Raw genomic sequence first — 19,492 nt, forward strand, 5'->3', positions numbered from 1 at the left:
AACATTTTGAAATTTGCTTTTGGGGGATTTCTTTCATTTGTGTCTTTCGCTTTTTCATTCTCTCTGGGATCAAGCGATTCACTTGTCTCCAAGGTGGGGCACACCTGAGAGTTTGGCATGCACATCCTTTGTCAAGGTTGGTGAAGGCCAGAGAAGGCCCGTGAAGGTCAGTGGATGCGGGATCACTAGGGCTGCATCTCATCTGGCCAGAGCTAGGATTGGGTAGATTGACTATAAAGTGCTGGGTGCCATTACTCTGGGCACCCAGAGGCTAATGCTTCCTTTCCTCTAAAAATTCTTCAAGAACACTGCTTCCACTCACAAGGCCAAGCAAAGAAGGGTGAAGTTGGTGGAACAAGTCTCCCACAATTCACATTCCCCAAACCTGATTTTCCATGATGTTTACAGTTGTGCCCTAAGTAGGATGGCCCAACGTTGATTTAAAATCTAATATTAGGTTTGTCATGGCTTCCTATTTTAACTCTGAAAACCCTGAGCTTGAAAAGGCAGTTCATCCAAAGCTTGCTAAAATATTTGCTCAGCCGCACAATGGTACGTGATAGAAAATAAACTCTCATGGCTCGCTTCATCCTATCAGCCTCGGCCTGCAGCGGAGAAAGAATGCGGGAAGGTCAGTCAATTACGTGTGGTAATCATCGTAAGCATATTATCTGAGACACAGATGTCTTCTATGACCCCACACGACATGGCTATTAACCTCGGAGCAATATAAAAATGGAGTGGGTTTGGGGAGGGGAATGAGGTAAACCAGGCTTTCAGTCTATCTTTGTGTCATGGGCTCAAAGAATAGAGAGTTCTGGACGCGAAGACTATTTTTAGGAACTTGACCAACCATGTGACCCTTGCTCACCCCTCCTTGACGGAGACCTTTCTTTGGATACGCATAAACACTTGCCATCCCTGAAAATGAGGGGAGCCAAACGACCTGGGAGCTATCACAGACACACTGGGATCTTGCCATTCTGTTCTCTGTACACCAGGAGGAAGAGAGAAGAGAAGCCGACCTGAGTATTTGGTAAATAAGTTCCCCTCCAGTCCTCGGTCTGAGTGGGAATGACGGATATTGGGTCACTCAGTCAGAGGGCTCTGACTAGGCTACCCAGGGGACACAAACTCAAACTTCAATGGTATTGGTCTCCATGGGCAGTCCTGATTCTGTGAGGAGACTGGCACTGGGCTGGGCAAGTGGTGATATTCTATGAAGCCTATTGATAGATTGCTAACTGCCGGGGATGCATATGCAGTTAGGAAAATGCCTTCCCTGTGAAATACTGGAGCCAGGCTCTGAAGATTCAAAAGTGAACACACAGGGGTCCTGCTCCCTGGGAACTTACACTCTGTGAGAAAGAAGATGGCGAAAGCCTAAATAGATTTAAAATGATCTGGAGGAACAAGGCCATGCAAAGGGTGGGTAGAAATGAGGAAAGCACTATGCTAACAAAGGCTCAGGCAGTTTTCTCTGGGGATGATGCTTGAACTGGAATATATCTGAAGGAAATCACCATCCTTCTGAGAACTCACTAGAGCCGAGACACTGTCCTGGGCACTTCTCTTGGACATCATCTGATTCACACAACAACATTAGGCCCATCAGGAGCTTAAGGCTCATAGAGTGGAACTTCCCAGATGCTTCCCGGGCTGGTTAGTAGTGACGCAGATATTAGAATCTGGATCTAGCAGAACGAAACTCTGCTAAAATAAGATGTGTTAGCCTGCATAAGATATTGGGATCTGGGGTACAAAAGCATGGTACACCTGAGAAGTCTTAGGATAGTTGGAGTCAGAGTCATGTAGGACATATGGGACTGTCTACCCACTGGATAGAGCTCTCAGTGGGTTGCCCATCAAGGATGGCATGATCAGACATGTCTCTGAAGAGCTCCTCTCAGGGTCACTGGGGCATTGAAGATCTGAAACCAGAGCCAGATAGAGGTTTGCTCCAAGGCTGGGTGCAGATGGTTATAAAAGTCAGGGGTGAAGAGTGGAGAAGGAATATCTGGGCTCCAAGAGGTGCCAGGAGAGGCAGGCATCTGAGGGCTGTGATGGCAAGGAGTGTGGATGACAGAGTTCCTCTACAGTCCCCTGGGTGTCTATGGAGAACGCTGCTCACCTCCCTCTCACTGTGTAAGAAACAGAATCTCAGAAAAACGATGACATGACGTCACCCAAGTCCTAAGGCTTCTACTGTGTCCAAGTAGACAAGTAGGCTCTGGCTTTGCTGCCAAGGTTCTTACCAATCTGTTCTTCTGTGTGTGGGGGCTGAAGGGGAACGTTTGTATGTATGTGAGTATGCATGTGAGTACACACGTGTGTGTTCATAGGAGCATAGCTAAGAAACAGCGAATCACTCCTCAGACACTTCAACTCAGGTTTGCCTGTCTTTCTCTGTGCCTCCTGCTTCCTGCCCTTTCCCTAGACTCTCTCCATTGGCATTGAAAAACTCTCAGTGCTGAATTATCAAGATTTCAGTGGTAGGCCCATATACTTTTACACCGTTAAGCCACGGTGAGCAGGCAATTGTAGGCAATGAATGGCAAAACCAGATGGTATAGATGTATTTTAGGAGGACCGTGAATCAGCTTAAGCTGGCCAGTGTTGATGGTCCCCGTTGCAGTGAGCATGCCGTGGCAACAGTACGCATGACTTACAAGCTAGCTTATTAGGGATTCTTTTTCAGTCCACAGCAGACAATTGGGGGTCTTTCAGCATCCGGTCTACCACTCTCACCTCCCTAAAACAGAGCAATTTGCTCAGGGACGCCTCCTACTTTGTGTAGCTTTCTGTTTCAGGGAAAGGAAGCTCTGAGCTCAGCCCCAAAGGGCAAATCCTAGGCCCAAGCTCCTCACCATGAGCCCACAGATGCCACAGGGAGGCAAATGTAGGGTTGGTGAGGTGTGAGTAGACAGAAGGAGGCCTTCTGGGAAATGCGTCCTCCCCTCTAATGAGGTCCTTCTGTGTGCCAGTTTGGGCTGCTCTAACTTGATAATGGATAATTAATACATATTAGATATCTGTTGCTTATGTATTCTAGAGGCTGGGAAGCTCAGATCATGATGCTAGTTCTTCAGGTGCTGGTTCTTACCCACAGTACTTCTATAGCATGGGTCATGACCCCTTGTAGGGTCAGGATGTCAAATGACCTCACAGGGGTTGCCTAGAATCATTCAAAAACACGGATGTTTACATTATGATTCATAACAGTAGTAAAATTACAGATCTGAAGTAGCAAGGAAAGAATTTTATGGTTGGGAATCACCACAACATGAGGGACTGTGTTAAAGGGTCATAGCGTTGGGAAGGTTGAAAAGTACTTTGTTGGTAAAATGGGAGGAAAGCAAGGGGCGTCTCTTCCAGAAGCACAGCATCCCACGCGTGATGGTCCAACCCCCACCACCTAATCACCTACCTCATGTTCTAATGCCATCATCCTGGACACCGACTCTCAGCATATGGGTTGGAGAGGGGACATACAAGAGTCACACATCCCACTGTTCTTTCCCTGTAACATGCCATGCTGGGCTGTGATGTCTCTAACTGCATAGCTACCCTGTGAGTGTGAGCTAAGCAGATTACATCCTCAGCAATGGCCCAAGAGAAAGATGGAGTGACGGGGTCATCAGTGACCCGGCCACTGAATGCCAACACTGCGTCTCCTCTGCATCGTGTGTGCTGTGCGACCGTGCACCACTTCCTTAGCAAGTCACTTTATAAAACTGTGGTAAAATGGATATAGCATGAAATTTACTATTTAACCATTCTAGCACTTACAGAGCATTCAATAAACTCAATATTGCCACTTGACCGTTATCCCCATTCCTCTTCAGGAGTTTAGTGCTTCAAGACTGTAGCTCTCTTCTCCATAAACAGCAACGCCTCAGCTCCCTTCTCCTGGCCCTTGGCAACCATTACTGCAACTTTTAAAGGATTCATTTTATTTTATTTAACGAGTGCTTAGCTTGTATGTATGTACCGCTTGCATTCCTGGTGCCTGTAGAAGCCAAAAGAGGGGGTCAGATCCCCCAGAACTGGAGTGACAGATGGTTGTAAGCTACCATATGCATGCTGGGAACTGAACCTTGGTCCTCTGCAAGAGGAGTCAGTGATCTTAACTTCTGAGCCATCCATCGCTCCAGCCCCCATTCTGATTATGAATCTGAATATTCTCCGTAGCTCAGAAATAAGGAGTTTGTCCCTTATTTTTGAATTTGTCCCTTGTGATTGCCCCATTTATTTAGCATATCTTTTTTTTTTAAAAAAAAGAGAGATTTATTTATTGTGTGTACACATGTATGCCGGCCTGAGTTTATATCAACCACATGCTTGCAGATGCCTGAGGTGGTCAGAGGGCTTCAGATCCATGGGAACTGAAGTTATAGACAATTGTGAGCCAGCTGATGTGAGTGCCGGGAATCGAACCCCGGTCCCCTGCAAAGGCAACAAGTGTTCTTAACCAATGAGCCACCTCTCCAGCCCTTAGCATATCTTTAAGGTTTACCAATGCTGTATGTCTAAAGCTTCCGAAAATGTGCCATTGAAGGTGCCCCAAGTCCTAAGGGCATCAAAACTGGGTTTAAATTCTGTCGACATGTCATTGGCTGTCAAGTGTGATGGTCAAGGGCTTGATCTCAGTGCGCCATCCCTAGGCGTAAGCGTTTGCTCTTTTTCTAACTATAAGGTATAACTGCGTTGGTTTGCTGAAGACCAGAGTGAGTTATTACAGACGAGAAGATGCAGAGCAGCTGGGCGGTGGTGGTGCACACCTGTAATCCCAGCACTTGGGAGGCAGAAGCAGGCGGATTTCTGAGTTTGAGGCCAGCCTGGTTTACAGAGTGAGTTCCAGGACAGCCAGGGCTACACAGAGAAACCCTGTCTGGAAAAACCAAAATAAATAAATAAATAAATAAATAAATAAATAAATAAATAAATAAATAAATAAATAAAAATAAGAAGAAGATGCAGAGGGTGCCTGGCACATAGTAATTCTTTTCATCATAACTATTATTGTTGTAATTCTTTGTGAACAGTCGGTTTTTATGGCTTTTCCCAAAAGGTACATGTGACTTTTTTTTAATACTAGCCACCATCATAGGAGCTTTGGAATGGTTCCGGTGCCCCACCGTTGCTGTCTCAGAAGATTCTGGGCCCTCATGCTTTCTCCTGCTTGAGTCTTTCTGCTTCCATCTGAGAGACTTGGCCAGTTTCCCTCTGTTTCCTGTTCAATTCTAGAAGGATCAGCTCCTTAGGGTCCTCAGACCCCAAGACCCACATGCAGGTGACCTTGAGGGCCAGAAACTCAGGTAAACAGATAGACTTCCATGCGCCAGATCAAGGGAGGTACTTGAGGCACAGTGTACACCCACCACAAGATAGATAACACAAGTCCATATCCAACCTCCCTGTGGAAATATGAGGTGAGGTACAGCTGAGACTTCCAGGTGAACCGAGGAAGACACCAACAGGCTTAGGTGGCCTAAAAGGCCAGTCTGAAGACCCAGATCTACTAACTTTGCAACCAACTCACTCCCCTCCCCCAGCAACTGTATAGAAGGGACTCCAGCAGACTCTAAAGCCACTGTTGTCTTTACAGTGAATCTGAGGTAAGACTGAGTGAAGCTTGAAAATGTGGCGGGGTGGGGACCAGAGTCCGTAGGAGAGACGAGGTGGTGGTGCTGGCAATGTGTGTGTGTGTGTGTGTGTGTGTGTGTGTGTGTGTGTGTGTGTGTCCCATTCGGAATGTGACTTAATTTCTCTGTTTTCATCAAGAGAGTAGCAAAAATTACCTGCTGTTCCTCTTCTGTCATGAGGATTGTCAAGAACAAAAGAAAAACTACATTAGAAACTGCTTGGAAGAATACTGTGTCTCATGCCTGCAGCCTCAACACTCAGCAAACTGAGGCAGGAGGATGACCGTGAATTCCAGACCAGCCTGGGCTGCAATGTGTCTCAAAAAGCAAAGCAAAACAAAACAGTGCAGCAAACAAGGCCTGCCTGGGAAAGAACTGTCTCTAGGACAGGCTACAGCTAGTTGGCTTCTTCAGGGCAGTATTTGGACCCACGTCTTAGCACGTGGAAACGACAATGGCTATGAAGACACTGCCTTGGAAATGCGACATTTAGCTGACTAGAACAGCGAGCACAGAAAGGCATCCCTGGGAACGGATGCTCCAATGTTGGCTTCCTAGACCCCCGTCCTGTCAGCAGGGTAGGAACCGGGAGTGTCAGGTGGACTGAAGTCCTCAGATACCCTGGCTGGAGGAAGGGAAAATAAACTCGGGGTTTTATTTGTGTGTGTGTGTGTGTGTGTGTGTGTGGTGGGGGCGCCACTGAGTGCACCACAGGACACAGGGAGACTGCCTAGTAAACCGGATATCTAGTGGAGGGACGAGGGGGAGATTAAAGATTAAAAATGTAATAGAAGATTTGCTTACAGTTCTTGCAACGGTAATTAAATTTATTTATAGTTATGGAAACTTTGGGGAAGGGTGGAAAAGCAATTTACATGCAGACTTTTCACAGGCTAACTGCAAATGGCTGGCTTTAACAGCGCCACGGAAGGTTAACAGACAGACAGCGAGGTCGGAGCCGAGTGAGCATGATAAGTGGCAAGTGCGAGCGGTAAATCATGTATTTAAAATTACTCCGAGCTTTATCAAATGTTTCCTCTTGAAAATAAACTATCCTGGAAGGAAAGGTTAGCAGAGGAAAGAGTATTACTTGAGCGTCCCCGTGGTGGCAAGCAAGAGGAGGGGGAGGGGCTCTGTAATGGAGGAGAAGTGGTGGTAAATGGAAATGGGGGTGTTATTAGCAGTGAAGACACAAGTCCGTCCGTGTCCCTCTCACTTCCTGTCATTGTTAGCCAAGGTAAGCCCAATCAAGACCCTGCATGGAGAAAGGAGGAAGGACGACAGCTAATACCTCCTTCCAGAGCTGGGGCTGCCCACACCAGTGCCGGTCAGTCAGAGGAATGGGTAGAATTCTCTGGAATTCCCAGCTACTCCCTCCTTCACTGTCTTGCCTTGTCTGAAGGTAGTTTACTTAGCTACCAGCGACCAGCAGGAGTTTACTTCGCCATCCAAGATGGAGGTGCAGCAGCAGGCGAACGGCTTCTCGTGGGTAGCGATGCAAGGAAATGCAGCGCAGGAAAAGAAGACACTCAGGGCAGAGAGCTCGCGGAAGCCAGTCCTCTGATAACTAGCCCACTCCCAAGATAACGGCAGTAATCCCGCCCCACTATACCAGCACAGTAGCAATTAAATTTCAACATGAGTTTGGAGGCGATGTATAAATCCTGGCTCTGGTCTCCATCTTCCACAGGATTCCCTAAGACCTTGCAGACAAAGGGAGACATGAACCCCTGAACCAAACAGGGGCGTAGCTGGGAGTCAGCCTAGCCAAGAGCAGAAACCATGGATGCTTAACTAAGGCCGTGGACTTGCCACTACTGTCCTTTTTCAATAGCTTCTGTATTGTCCGTATTATTGAATCAAACCTTAAGAGACTAGATAGAAGAGTGGAGACTGTCTCATTAAAGTAGAGCAAATCACAGTTGACCGTTTAAAATCACTAATAACATTGCCTGAAAGAACTACTCCATACAATAGGGCAGAAAATAAATGAACAACACTAGAACATTATGTGATTTTTTTTTTCTCACCAGGAAGGGGAAGTAAAGAGAATCAACTGGAAAAGTACTATAGTAGCAGGGACATTGTGGAGTGTAAAATAATGTGAAGAAAGGGCCGTGTAGATCTGTGCTAGAGTGCTTATCTAGCAAGTTCAAGGTCCTGGGGTTAGTCCCCTGGTGGGTGAAAGAGAAAACTTAAATATTCATGAAAAACATTACACACATACAGAAAGGAGAAAGAGAGAGAGAGAGAGAGAGAGAGAGAGAGAGAGACAGAGAGACAGAGAGACAGAGAGACAGAGACAGAGACAGAGACAGAAAGAGACACAGAGAGAGAGAGAGGCAGAGAGACAGAGAGAAAGGCAGAGAGAGAGAAGCAGAGGCAGAGGTAGAAGCAGAGGCAGAGGTAGAAGCAGAGGCAGAGGCAGAGGGACAGAATGCACCATCTTCTTCGTAATTTTTGTTTGTCCAGCAGGAGCTTTGGACATGCTAGGGCACCACTGCTGCATCCCGAAGCCAAAGAAACCATACTTTTATAGGGAAATATTTGATACGAAAAGATACTAATTTCTCTCCATTATTATTTATTAATATTTATATTTATTTTTCTTCATTAATTTATTTACTCACTTTACATCCTGATTGCAGCCCCCTCCCTCCTCTCTTCTGACTCTCGTCCTCGCAAACCCCTCCCCCATTACACCTTCCTCTTTTCCTCAAAGAAGGGGAACTCCCCCATGGGTACCAACCCCCCCTGGCACATCAAGTCTCAACACCACTAAGCGACTAAGCACATCCTCTCTCACTGAGGAGAGAGGAGTCCAGATAAGGGAAGAGGATCCAAAGGCAGGCAACAGAGTCAGAGACAGCCCCCTCCAATCGTTAGGGGCCCCACATGAAGGCCATGCCATGCATCTGCTACAAATGTGTAGGGCTCCTATATCCAGGCCCGCACGGCCTTTGGTTGCTGGTTCAGTCTCTGTGAGCCTCTATGGGCCCAGGTTAGTTGACTCTGCCTGCCTTCTTGTGGTGTCCTTGCCCCTCTGTCTCCCTCAATACTTCTTCCACTCTTCCACAAGATTCCCTGAGCTCTGCCTAATGTTTGACTGTGGGTCTCTGCATCTACACCCATCAATTGCTATATGAAGCCTCCCAGAAGACAAGTATGCTAGGCTTCTGTCTGCAAGCACAGCGGAGCATCATTAATAGTGCCCGGGTGTTGACTCTCCCATGGGATGGGTCTCAAGTTGGGTCAGTCATTGGTCCCCATTTCCTCAGGCTCGACTCCATCTTTGTCCCTGTATCTCTTGTAGATTGGACAAATTTTAGGTTGAAGGTTTTGTGTGTTGGTTGGTGTGCCCCTCCCTCCACTGTAAGTCCCACCAGGAGGTGGCCGCTTCAGTCTCCACCTCCCTAGTCTCTATGAGTCTCAGTCAGGATCACCCCCATAAACTCCAGGAGCCTCTCCTGTCCCAGGCCTCTGGCTTGTCCCAGAGATGCCCACCTCCATCAATTTCCCTTCTCTCTCACATCCATCTCCTGCCCCCTATTTCCCTATACCTGGTCCCCAACCCCCTCCTCACCCCTCTCTCCCAACCAGTTCCCTCTCTCCATTCACCTCCCATGTCTATCTTATTTCCCCTTTGGAGTGAGATTTAAGCATCCTCCCTTGGGCTGTCCTTGTTACTTAGCTTCTTTGGGTCTGTGGATTGTAACATGGTTTATCCTGTACTTTGTGGCTAATTAATATCTATTTATAAGTGAGTACATGTCATGTGTGACTTTCTGGGCTTGGTTACCTTGAGTGAGGATATTTTCTAGTTCCATCCATTTGCTTGCAAATTTCATAATGTCCTTGTTTTTAATAGCTGAGTAGTATTCCATTGTGTACATGAACCATGTTTTCCTTATCCAATCTTCACTTGAGGGACAGCTGGGCTGTTTCCAGTTTCTGCTATCATGAATAAAGCTGAGCATAGTTGAGTAAGTGTCCTTATGGGGTGGTGGGACATCTTTTGGGTTTATGCCCAGGAGCAGTACAGCTGGGTTTTGAGCTCATTTATCATTTGTATAATATTCCCAACTATTATTCCCAATTTTCTGAGAAACTGCCAAATTGACTTCCAAAGTGGCTGTACTCCCACCAGCCATGGAGGAGTGTTCCCCTTGGTCCACATCCTTGCCAGCACATGTCACTCAAGTTTTTAATCTTAGCCATTCTGATGGGTGTAAGATGGAACCTCAGAGTTGTTTTGATTTGCGTTTCCCTGATGACCAAGGACATTGAACATTTCTTTAAATGCTCCTCAGCCCTTCCTGGTTCCTCAGTTTAGCTCTGTACTGCATTTTTAATTGGGTTATTTGGTTTGTTGGCAAACTAATTTCTGAGCTCTTTATATATTTAGTATATTAGCTCTCTCTCAGATGTAGGGTCAGCGAAGATCGTTTCCCATTCTCTAGGCTGCCATTTTGATCTATTGGTGGTGTCCTTTGCTTTACAGAAGCTTTTCAGTTTCATGAGGTCCTATTTCTTAATTTTTTATCTTAGTGCCTGAGATATTGGTGTTCTTTACAGAAAATTGTCTCCTGTGCCAATGTGTTCAAGGCAGTTCCCACTTTCTCCTCTATTAGATTTAGTGTGTCCTGTTTTATGTTGAGGTTCTTGATTCACTTGGACTTGAGTTTTGTTCAGGGTCATAATTATGGACCTATTTGCATTCTTCTACTTGTAGACATCCAGTTAGTCTAGCACTATTTGTTGAAGATGTTTTCTTTTTTTTTCATTGTATGGTTTTGGCTTCTTTGTCAAAAATCAAGTATCTGTTGGTGTGTGGGTTTATTTCTGGGTTTTGATTTTCTTCCATTGTCAATTTTTGTGCCAAGACCATGTGATTTTTATTGCAATTGCTCTGTAGTACAGTTTGAAAGCAGGAATGGTGATTCCTCTAGAAGTTCTTTTATTGTTCAGGATTGCTTAAGCTATCCTGGGTTTTTTGTTTTTTTCATATGAAGTTGAGAATTGTTCTTTTAAGGTCTAAAAAACTTGTGTTGGAATTTTGTTGGGAATTGTATTGAATGTATAGATTGCTTTTTGATACGGTGGCTGTTTTTATTTAGTATGTTAATCCTACTGATCAATCCATGAACAAAGGAGATATTTTGATCTTCTAATAATTTTCTTCTTCTGAGTCTTGAAGTTCTTTTCATAGAGGTCTTTCACTTTCTTGATTAGAATTACACCAGGATATTTTAAATTATTTACGGCATATTTTAAATTGTTTGCGGCAGTTGTGAAGGGTGTTGTTTCCTTAATTTCTTTCTTAGCTCATTTATCATTTGTGTAAAGAAGGGATACTAATTTTTTTGTTTTAATTTTGTATCCAGTCACTTTGCTGAAGGTGTTTATCAGCTGTAGGATAAATTCTCTGGTAGAATTTTGCGGTTCATTTATAGTTTGTATCCTATCATCTACAAATAGTGATACTTTGACTTCTTCCTTCCCAATTTGTATCCCTTTGCTCTCCTTTAGTTTTCTTATTGCTATAGCTAGACCTTCAAGTACTATGTTGAATAGATACAGAGAGAGTGGGTAGCCTTGTCTCTGATTTTAGTGGAAATGCTTTAAATTTCCCTCCACTTAATTTGATGCTGGCTATTGGCTTGCTGTGTATTGCTTTTATTATGTTTAGGTATGAACCTTGTATCCCTGATCTCTCCAAGACTTTTAACATGAAGGGGTGTTAGATTTTGTCAAAACCTTTTTCAGCATCTAATGAGATGATCATGTGTTTTGTTTTTTCAATTTGTTTATACGGTGGATTTCATTGATGGATTTTCGTATATTGAACCATCCCTGCATGCCTGGTCACAGTGAATGATGTTTTTTTGTGTGTTCTTGTATTCAGTTTGCAAGAATTTTATTGAGTATTTTTCCATCAGTGTTCACCATGGTCTAAAATTCTCTTTTTTGTTGAATCTTTATGTGGTTTAGATATCAGGGTGACTGAGGCCTCATAGAATGAGTTTTGCAATGTCCCTTCTGTTTCCATTTCATGGAATAGTTTGAGATTAGGTCTTCTTTGAAAGTCTGGCAGAATTCCAAGCTAAAACCATCTGGCTCTGGGCTTTTATGTTGTTGTTGCTGTTGTTGTGAGAGTTTTAATGAATGCTTCTGTTTCCTTAGGGGATAGACGTCTATTTAAATTGTTTACCTGATCTTGATTTAACTCTGGCAGTTAGTATCTATCAATACAATTGTCCATTTCATTTAGTCTTTCCAAAAGGCTTTTGAAACAAGACCTAATGATTCTTTGAATTTCTTCCGTGTCGATTGTTACGTCCTGCTTTCCAGTTCTGGTTTGTTGATTTAAAAACTGTCTTTCTACCCTTTAGTTTGGCTAAGAGTTTGTCTATCTTGTTGATTTTGACAAAGAACCAGCTCATGGTTTCATTGATTCTTTGTATTGTTCTCTTTGTTTCTAATTTATTGATTTCAGCCCTGAATTTGATTTTTCCCCCCTGTCTACTTCTCTTGGGTGTGTTTGCTTCTTTTTGTTCTAGAGCTTTCAGGTGTGCTTTTAAGTTGCTAGTATAAAATCTCTCCATTTTTTTTTAAAGTTTGGTATTAAGTTTATCCTATTTTCTGTATATCTTTAAGTACATAAAGGCTTATTTCCACAGGTAATGGGCAGAAGTCACAGGACAATCTCTCTTCCTCTTTTCCCACTTTAAAAAAAGGTTGCATATTTTGTTATTTTGGTCAGACTGTGCAAGATTCTGGTGTAAGTGGAGACCTAAACAGCCACAGTGGAGGTCGTAGTCCTAGTCAGGCTCCTGCGAGGCCCTAAGATACTGAGTAACACGCAGGAGGGAGAATGGAGGCGCTAACAGGCAGGGAAGAGGGGCGCCAGACTCCTTGGAATGCTGTGTTGTTTTTCTTTTTTCCTTTTTTTAAAGCTCTTCCCCATGGGAATCAAAGCACTCATCCCTGGAGTTGGGGGGCAGGGGGAAGGGTTTAAGACTTTTCTCCTCAAAAAAAAAAGGGTACTGCTACTGTACTGCAGCTATGTTGTGGAATGTTGTGGAAAGGGTAGTTCTACTGTACTGCAAGCAGTGCTGACCCAGGATGGAATGCAGATGAAGGATGTTTTTAGGAAACAAGTCTGCTTGGAATGCTGGGTGGCAATCCTTAGCTTTTGGTCGAGTGCAACCCTGGCCTCATTCCTCAACAATGAAAAACCAGGTCATTAGAACCTAATAGAATACCTGGCTCCAGATACCCCATGCTCACTGTTAGAATAGTATGCATTTTAATGTTTGTTTCCGGGATGTTTGAACAAAAGGACTGTTTGTTGGTAGAATGACCCTCAAAGCCCAAAGCTTCAGTGCTCCAGTCTGGGCCTGCAGCTGTGCTGATATGGAGAAGATGCACCTTCAGGTGAAGATCCACTGACCCACTGTCCTGCCCCTCTCGGTCTGAGGTATATTTCAGTGAAGGTGGGTAGCTGGGCTTCTCAGAGCACAGAAGCAGTTTAAGAACAGAAAAGTAGAGGAAATCTAGAAAAGAACTGTCTCCATACAGATGTACCCAAGGTGTGAAGGGAGAGGGCACGAGACCTGTGCATTCGCTTATCCATCACTGTGGTGACGGCCTTCGGTCCATTCCACAGGGTCCTGAACGGCTCGGGGACTGGGAACTTGTTAAAATCACCGCCTTCTGTAGGAATGAGGATGCTCATCTCAGAAGATTTGGCACTGACTGTCTCACAGTCCAGGGAGTTCTTGCTCAGGCAAGCATGGTAGCCATCTATTTTGTTAATGGAAATGGTTGGCACTTTCCCCATCACCTGAACTTTGACATTCCTACTATTGATTATCTCCACAATGCCCATCACATCATCAAACACCAGGCCCAGTTTCTTAACAGTTATCTACTGTAAAGGAGTTAATTTTGCCCTTGATTTGCAATGTTGTGTTGACAGACTTGTAGACGAAAGCCACCTGCTTCAGCTCAGTGTCCTCAGTCACCAGGTTGGAAACCTTCTCCTGGTTTTCCACTCTCCATTTCTTGCCTTGCAGTTCCAGCAGAGCTAGTTCCTTCTTTGTGGCTGGCTTGGGGGAGGGGCTAGTTTGGGGTTTAGGTGCAGAGAATGGTTTGGGGCCACTCTGAGCTTCCAGGGCAGGGTTCTTGTGAGTCTTCATGTCATCAGATGCATGTTTCAGGGCATGTATGCTTTCCTCCTGATTAATCTCTGCAAACAGTGCTGAGTGTGAAGCAGAGTCTTCAGAGGCAGAACTGTAGGGACTGGGGGAGGAGGCGGGCCCAGTGGGGGAGGAGGCGGGCCTGATCCCACAGAGCGTCCAGATGGCAATCCACTCAGTTCTTTTGCCACAGGCCCCACCTTGCTCCAGGCCAGGTCAGTGGTCTGAAACTCCTTGATGTAAGCCTGTAGCTCTGCCATATACTCAAGTAAACTCTGACCCAGTCCGCAAGCTTCTTAGCCATATCTCTGTACACCTTGAGGACTCGGTTTGTGTAAAACACGGCTGCATCACTCATCTCTTTCACAAAGGGCCCAGGTTTCGCAGCCAGAGCCACCCAGCCCAGGGCCTGGATGCTTTCACTGACAGCTGATAGATGATTAAAAAACTTGCTGCCTCTGTTCTCCTGGAAGGTTATGACTTCTTGGATCTGAGATAGGTGAACAAATCAGAAAGTTTATTACCAGCTGGCTGCTGGCACTGAGAAGCTGTGACCAGGAGAGCTCACTCCAACCTCAGGCCCGTGTGGACCATCTCCACGTGTTTCTGCACACCTCCCCCAATCTCCTTCCTCATCTTCAAGTACTCAGCCACAGGATTGGTTGGCAAGCAGCGAGTCAAATGCTTGCACATACGGAACCGCTCCTTTTGAAGGACTGTCTCTACATCCACAGTGCATGTCAGAAGTATGTGACATTGCCTCCAGGTGGCCCCCTGCCCTCTCCAATCTTTCTACAAAATTTTGCATGTCAGCCATAATGTTCCACCTGCTTAAGAGTTCCGCCTCACTTCCAGACTGCAACCAGCTGCTCTCCACTTCCCTCAGTGTCTTTATGAGGGCACTAATGCTGTGAACTCTCCTCTGAGCATTGCCTTTATTGTGGTCCATAAATTTGGGTATGTTGTATCTTCATGTTCATTGAATCCTACAAAATCTTTAATTTCTTCTCTAGCCCATTGGTCATTCAGTAGAGAGTTGTTCAGTTTCCATGGATTGGTAGACTTTCTGTTGTGTCTCTTGTTGAATTCCAACATTAATTCATGGTGGTCTGATAAGATACAAGGCTTATTTAAATTTTGTTGTATCTGTTGAGGTTTTCGTTGTGAGGTTCTCGTTAGTTTTGGAGAAGATTTTTTGAGGTGCTGAGAAGAAGGTATATGCTTTTGTGTTTGGGTAGAAAGTTCTATAGATAACCCTTAGGTTCATTTGACTCTAACTTCTGTTACTTTTGTTATTTCACTGTTTAGTTTCTGTCTCCATGACCTGTCCATTGGTGAGAGCAGGGTGTTGAAGTCTCTCACTATTAATATGTAGGGTTTGATTTAAGCTTTAGTACTTTTTTTTTTTTTATGAAAGTGGATGCCCTTGCATTTGGGGCATAGTGTTCAGAATTGAGATGTCATCTTGTTAGATTTTTCTTTTGATGAGTATAAAGTATCCTTCCCTATTTATTTTGAATGTTTTTGGTTGAAAGCCTATTTTATTAGATATTGGAATGGCTACTCTAGCTTGCTTTTCTGGTCTGTTTCTTGGAAAATATTTTTTCAGTCCTTTACTCTGAGGTAATGTCTATTTTTGCTTCTGAGGTGTGTTTCTTGTGTGCAGCAGAATGATGGGTCCTGTTTTTACATCTAATCTGTTAGCTTGTGTCTTTTTATTAGGGAATTGAGTCCATTGATGCTGAGAGATATTAAGACCAGCGATTGTTAATTCCTTTTTGTTGTTGGTGGTGTTGTTGTTGTTGTTGGTGGTGGTATGGTGTGTGTGGTGTGTGGTGTGTGTGTGCGCGCGCTTACATGAGTGCTTCCCTCCCTTCGGTTTGCTAGTATGAGGTTATTTATTTCCTGAGTTTTCTTAGTTACAGCTAGCCTCCTTGGGTTGGAATTTTCCTTCTAGTATCTTTCATAGGGCTGGATTTGTGGATAGATATTGTTTAAATTTGGTTTTGTCATGGAATATCTTTTGTTTTCTCCATCTCTGGTGATTGAGAGTTATTCTGGGTATACTTGTCTGGGCTGACATCTGTGGTCTCTTAAAGTGTACAAGACATCTGTCCATGCCCGTCTGGCTTTTAGAGTCTCTATTGAGAAGTTGGGTATAATTCTGATAGGTCAGCCTTTATATGTTACTAGGCTTTTTTCCCTTGCAGCTTTTAATATTCTTTCTTTGTTCTGTACATTTAGTGTTTTGGTTATTATATTGTAAAAGGATTTTCTCTTTAGGTCCAGTCTATTTGGTGTTTTCTAAGCTTCTTGTATATTTATATGCATCTCTTTCTTTAGGTTGGAGAGATTGTCTATGATTTTGTGGGAAATATTTTGTGGTCATTGAATCTGGGATTCTATTCCTATTATTCTCAGGTTGATCATTTCATAGTGTCCCAGATTTCTTGGATATTTTTTGTCAAGAGTTTTTTGAATTTAGCATTTTCTTTGACAGATGTATTGATTTCCCCAATTATATCTTCTACACCTGAGATTCTCTCTTTCATTTTCTGCATTCTGTTGGTGAATACAAGAAATATGTTGTTCCTGTTCTCTTACCTAGATTTTCCATTTCCAGGATTCCCTCAGTTTGTGTTTTCTTTATTGCTCCTATTTCCATTTTCAGGTCTTGAATAGTTGTATTCATTTCCTTCACCTGTTTGATTATATTTTCCTGCATTTTTAATACATCTTTTGTATTCAGTACCAAAAGAATACATCTTTGTATACAGTATCAAAATACTGTATTTTGAATAAATCTTTAAGGGATTTATTCATTTCTTCTTTAAAGGCTTCTATCAACTTTATACGATTGGATCATTTTGTGCTTGAGCTGTGTTAGGATATCTGGGGCTTGCTATAGAAGGGTAGCTGGGCTTTGGCACTGTCATCTTTTCTGGGCTCTTGATGGGATTCTTTAGCCACTGGTTGTCCCTGGTGTTGGCTGTCTGTTCCTGATGCCAGCAGGAGTCCTCAGGGAGTCAGCAGAGCCATGGGCCCGACAGTGGCTCTCAAGAACAGAGTGCTGCTCACCTCTGCTGGCTGTGCCCCAGGTGGACCCAGGGGGCAGGAGATTGGTGGGGGAGGAGGAGTCTAAGCTAGGCATTCCTTGGGCTCCAGCAGGTTTCCTCCAAAAGAGACTGAGTCAGAAGATGGAGGTCAGGAGACAGCTCACCTCTGCTGGCTGTGCCCCAGGTGGACCTGCATGCAATGTTAATGTTTCTTAATAAAATCTGAGTATCCCAATAAAAGCATTTTGGCAGAGGGGAGAGTCTGAGACATCTGCCCTCAGATTTCATAGATAAAGGCAGCTTGTGCTCCAAATCCAAGAAGTTTCTTTTTGCAGCATGAGAATTCTGTTACAGAAAGCCCAGACTGATTAAAATGCAGAGAACGATCGACTACAGAGTGCCCAGCTTCAAGTGCTATCTCTACAACACAACTCCTGCACACAAGCCTCAGAGAACATCCAGGAAGAGGGGGCAGAGAGATTATGAGAGTCACGGGACAAGGAAGTCTGCTGTCAGATTGTGCCTTTTTGCTATGACAGGGAAGATACACCCATGAAATTCCAAGAATATGACTACCTGAAGAAGAGCTGAACTAGACAGTTCCAACACCCATCAACATTTCAACATAGCTGGGGGAAATCCCACGGGACCTCACCCTTCCGTGAAGAGCTGTGGACAATAAGTAACTGCTGAGAGAGAGAACTAGCTTCAGGGATGAGCCACATAATTGATTATTGGATACTAAGTTGTCTGCCCTAAAAACATACACATATAAGCAGACCTGAATGGACCCAGGAGGTTAGATTTATAAGCCTATTCGTATGTGTGTGTGACAGCAAATCTTTAAAAAAGAAGACACAAATTTGAGAGACAGCAGGAGGGAGGAAGAAAATGGGAGGGTAAGAGAGAGGAGAGGGAGAGGGAAATGATGTAATCATATTTTAATTTAATTTTAAAAATAGCCAGAAAAATAATATATGATAGCCAACTAAACCAGCTAAGTTAAAAGACATTATTAAGTCCACAAAAATAATAGAGTCTAGTGCTGGGTCATAAATAAACGTGTTTGTGCAAGTATGTATATGCATAATTTTGGAAGCACGCTTGTAATAACAAAAGTAGAAGACCTCCCAAATGGTTGCCCTGTGATAATCGGCTGCATATATTACAGGTTTTGCATGTGGCACTATGGAACAATCTTCGAGATCTGTTTGTTAGTGAAAAAAGCAACGTGTCCTAAATCAACAGGCCAGGCACATCCAGGACGGTCTCGTGGGCACACACTTCGAACCTCACAAAAGCAAACTGTTTTTTGGCTTGGAGTTACATTTGGAAGAGATAAAACTGAAAAGAAAAGCAAGAATGCAGAAATCACAAAAATCTCCCTTCTGCATGGTGATGGGGAGGAGACGGTGGATGGTTTTGGGAGTGCCAGTAGCGTCTGCTTTCATCATGGTGCTACTTAGAGGCACTCCACAGGAGTGTACTTCATAATCTTTAACTGGTTAGGTGACTTTGCATCACTGCCACAAAATACCAGGTGCCAGCTACATAAAAGAAGAAGGGTTTATTTTGGCTCGTACTTTAGGGAGGTCTCAGTCCTCTTTGTTGGGGAAGGCATGATGTGTCAGGGCTCAGGCTGTGGTGGCAGGAGCTTGTGGCTGCTTCTTCACATGATGAAGGAACAGGACACAGACCTGGACTCAGAATGCTCAGACCTGGACCAAAGGTCCATGTAGCTTTCAAAGTTCCACACTTAGTGACTTACTCACCAGGCCTCACCATCTTCAAAAGGATACCACAAGCTGGGGCCAAGCATTAGGACACGAGCTTGTGGGATACCATTTTGGATTTAAACCCTAACTGTAACCTCTGTATAGAAGTTTTTTTGTATGTACGTGATAATTTCTCTGATAATTTTTCCACAAAAGACAGATGCACCTCCTCGTATATAGGATGACAGTGTTTGGCTGACAACCAAAATACATATTAATGAAGCACAAGCAGGCAAGTAGCTCACAAAGGACTGGTGCATACCGGATGTAGTGTTTGCTGCTGGGGACCCGGGCCGCTTGGGAACTGAGATCCCCTTACAGAAAGTAGAAAGGTCTGCTTTATCCATTAGCACCATTTCTAGGCATTTTTTAAAAAGTTACATTGAATAAGCTAAAATGATGGACATAGTAAAGTTAAGTTTAAATTTTTTAAGTGGATTTTTATACGAAGGACACAAAGTGTAATGCACCCAAGTCCACAGAAATAATTAAACGCATATACTCTAAGGATCTTTGTTTCACAGAATATAGTTATTTGCAGTATATTAAATGATGCAGAGAACCGTTGCCAAAAGAAAGACAGTAAGTAGAGCTTCAGAATCAGTTCCCAAAGCAGCCAACGTAACTTCTGCCTCTTATGTGGATCCAGAATCATCACAGTCAGAAAGCTAATCCTGGCAAGTACCAAAAAAATAGATGTCGGGTACCACAGCCAGGGGATGTTGGGTACCACCACCAGGGAAATAGTCCCTGGGTCTCTATGAGTCTTGCTACAGGAGTTGTATCATTCTACAAGTGTGCTAACCTACAAACAC

General features: G+C 44.0%; 1 pseudogene; it reads right to left on the reverse strand.

Moving 5' to 3' along the window:
* Window positions 1-13,176: 13,176 nt before the first annotated feature.
* On the reverse strand, window positions 13,177-14,663 carry LOC127688011 (adenylyl cyclase-associated protein 1-like; annotated as a pseudogene).
* Window positions 14,664-19,492: the final 4,829 nt, after the last annotated feature.

The sequence above is a fragment of the Apodemus sylvaticus genome, chromosome 6 (assembly GCF_947179515.1).
Source record: "Apodemus sylvaticus chromosome 6, mApoSyl1.1, whole genome shotgun sequence".
Lineage (NCBI taxonomy): Eukaryota > Metazoa > Chordata > Mammalia > Rodentia > Muridae > Apodemus > Apodemus sylvaticus.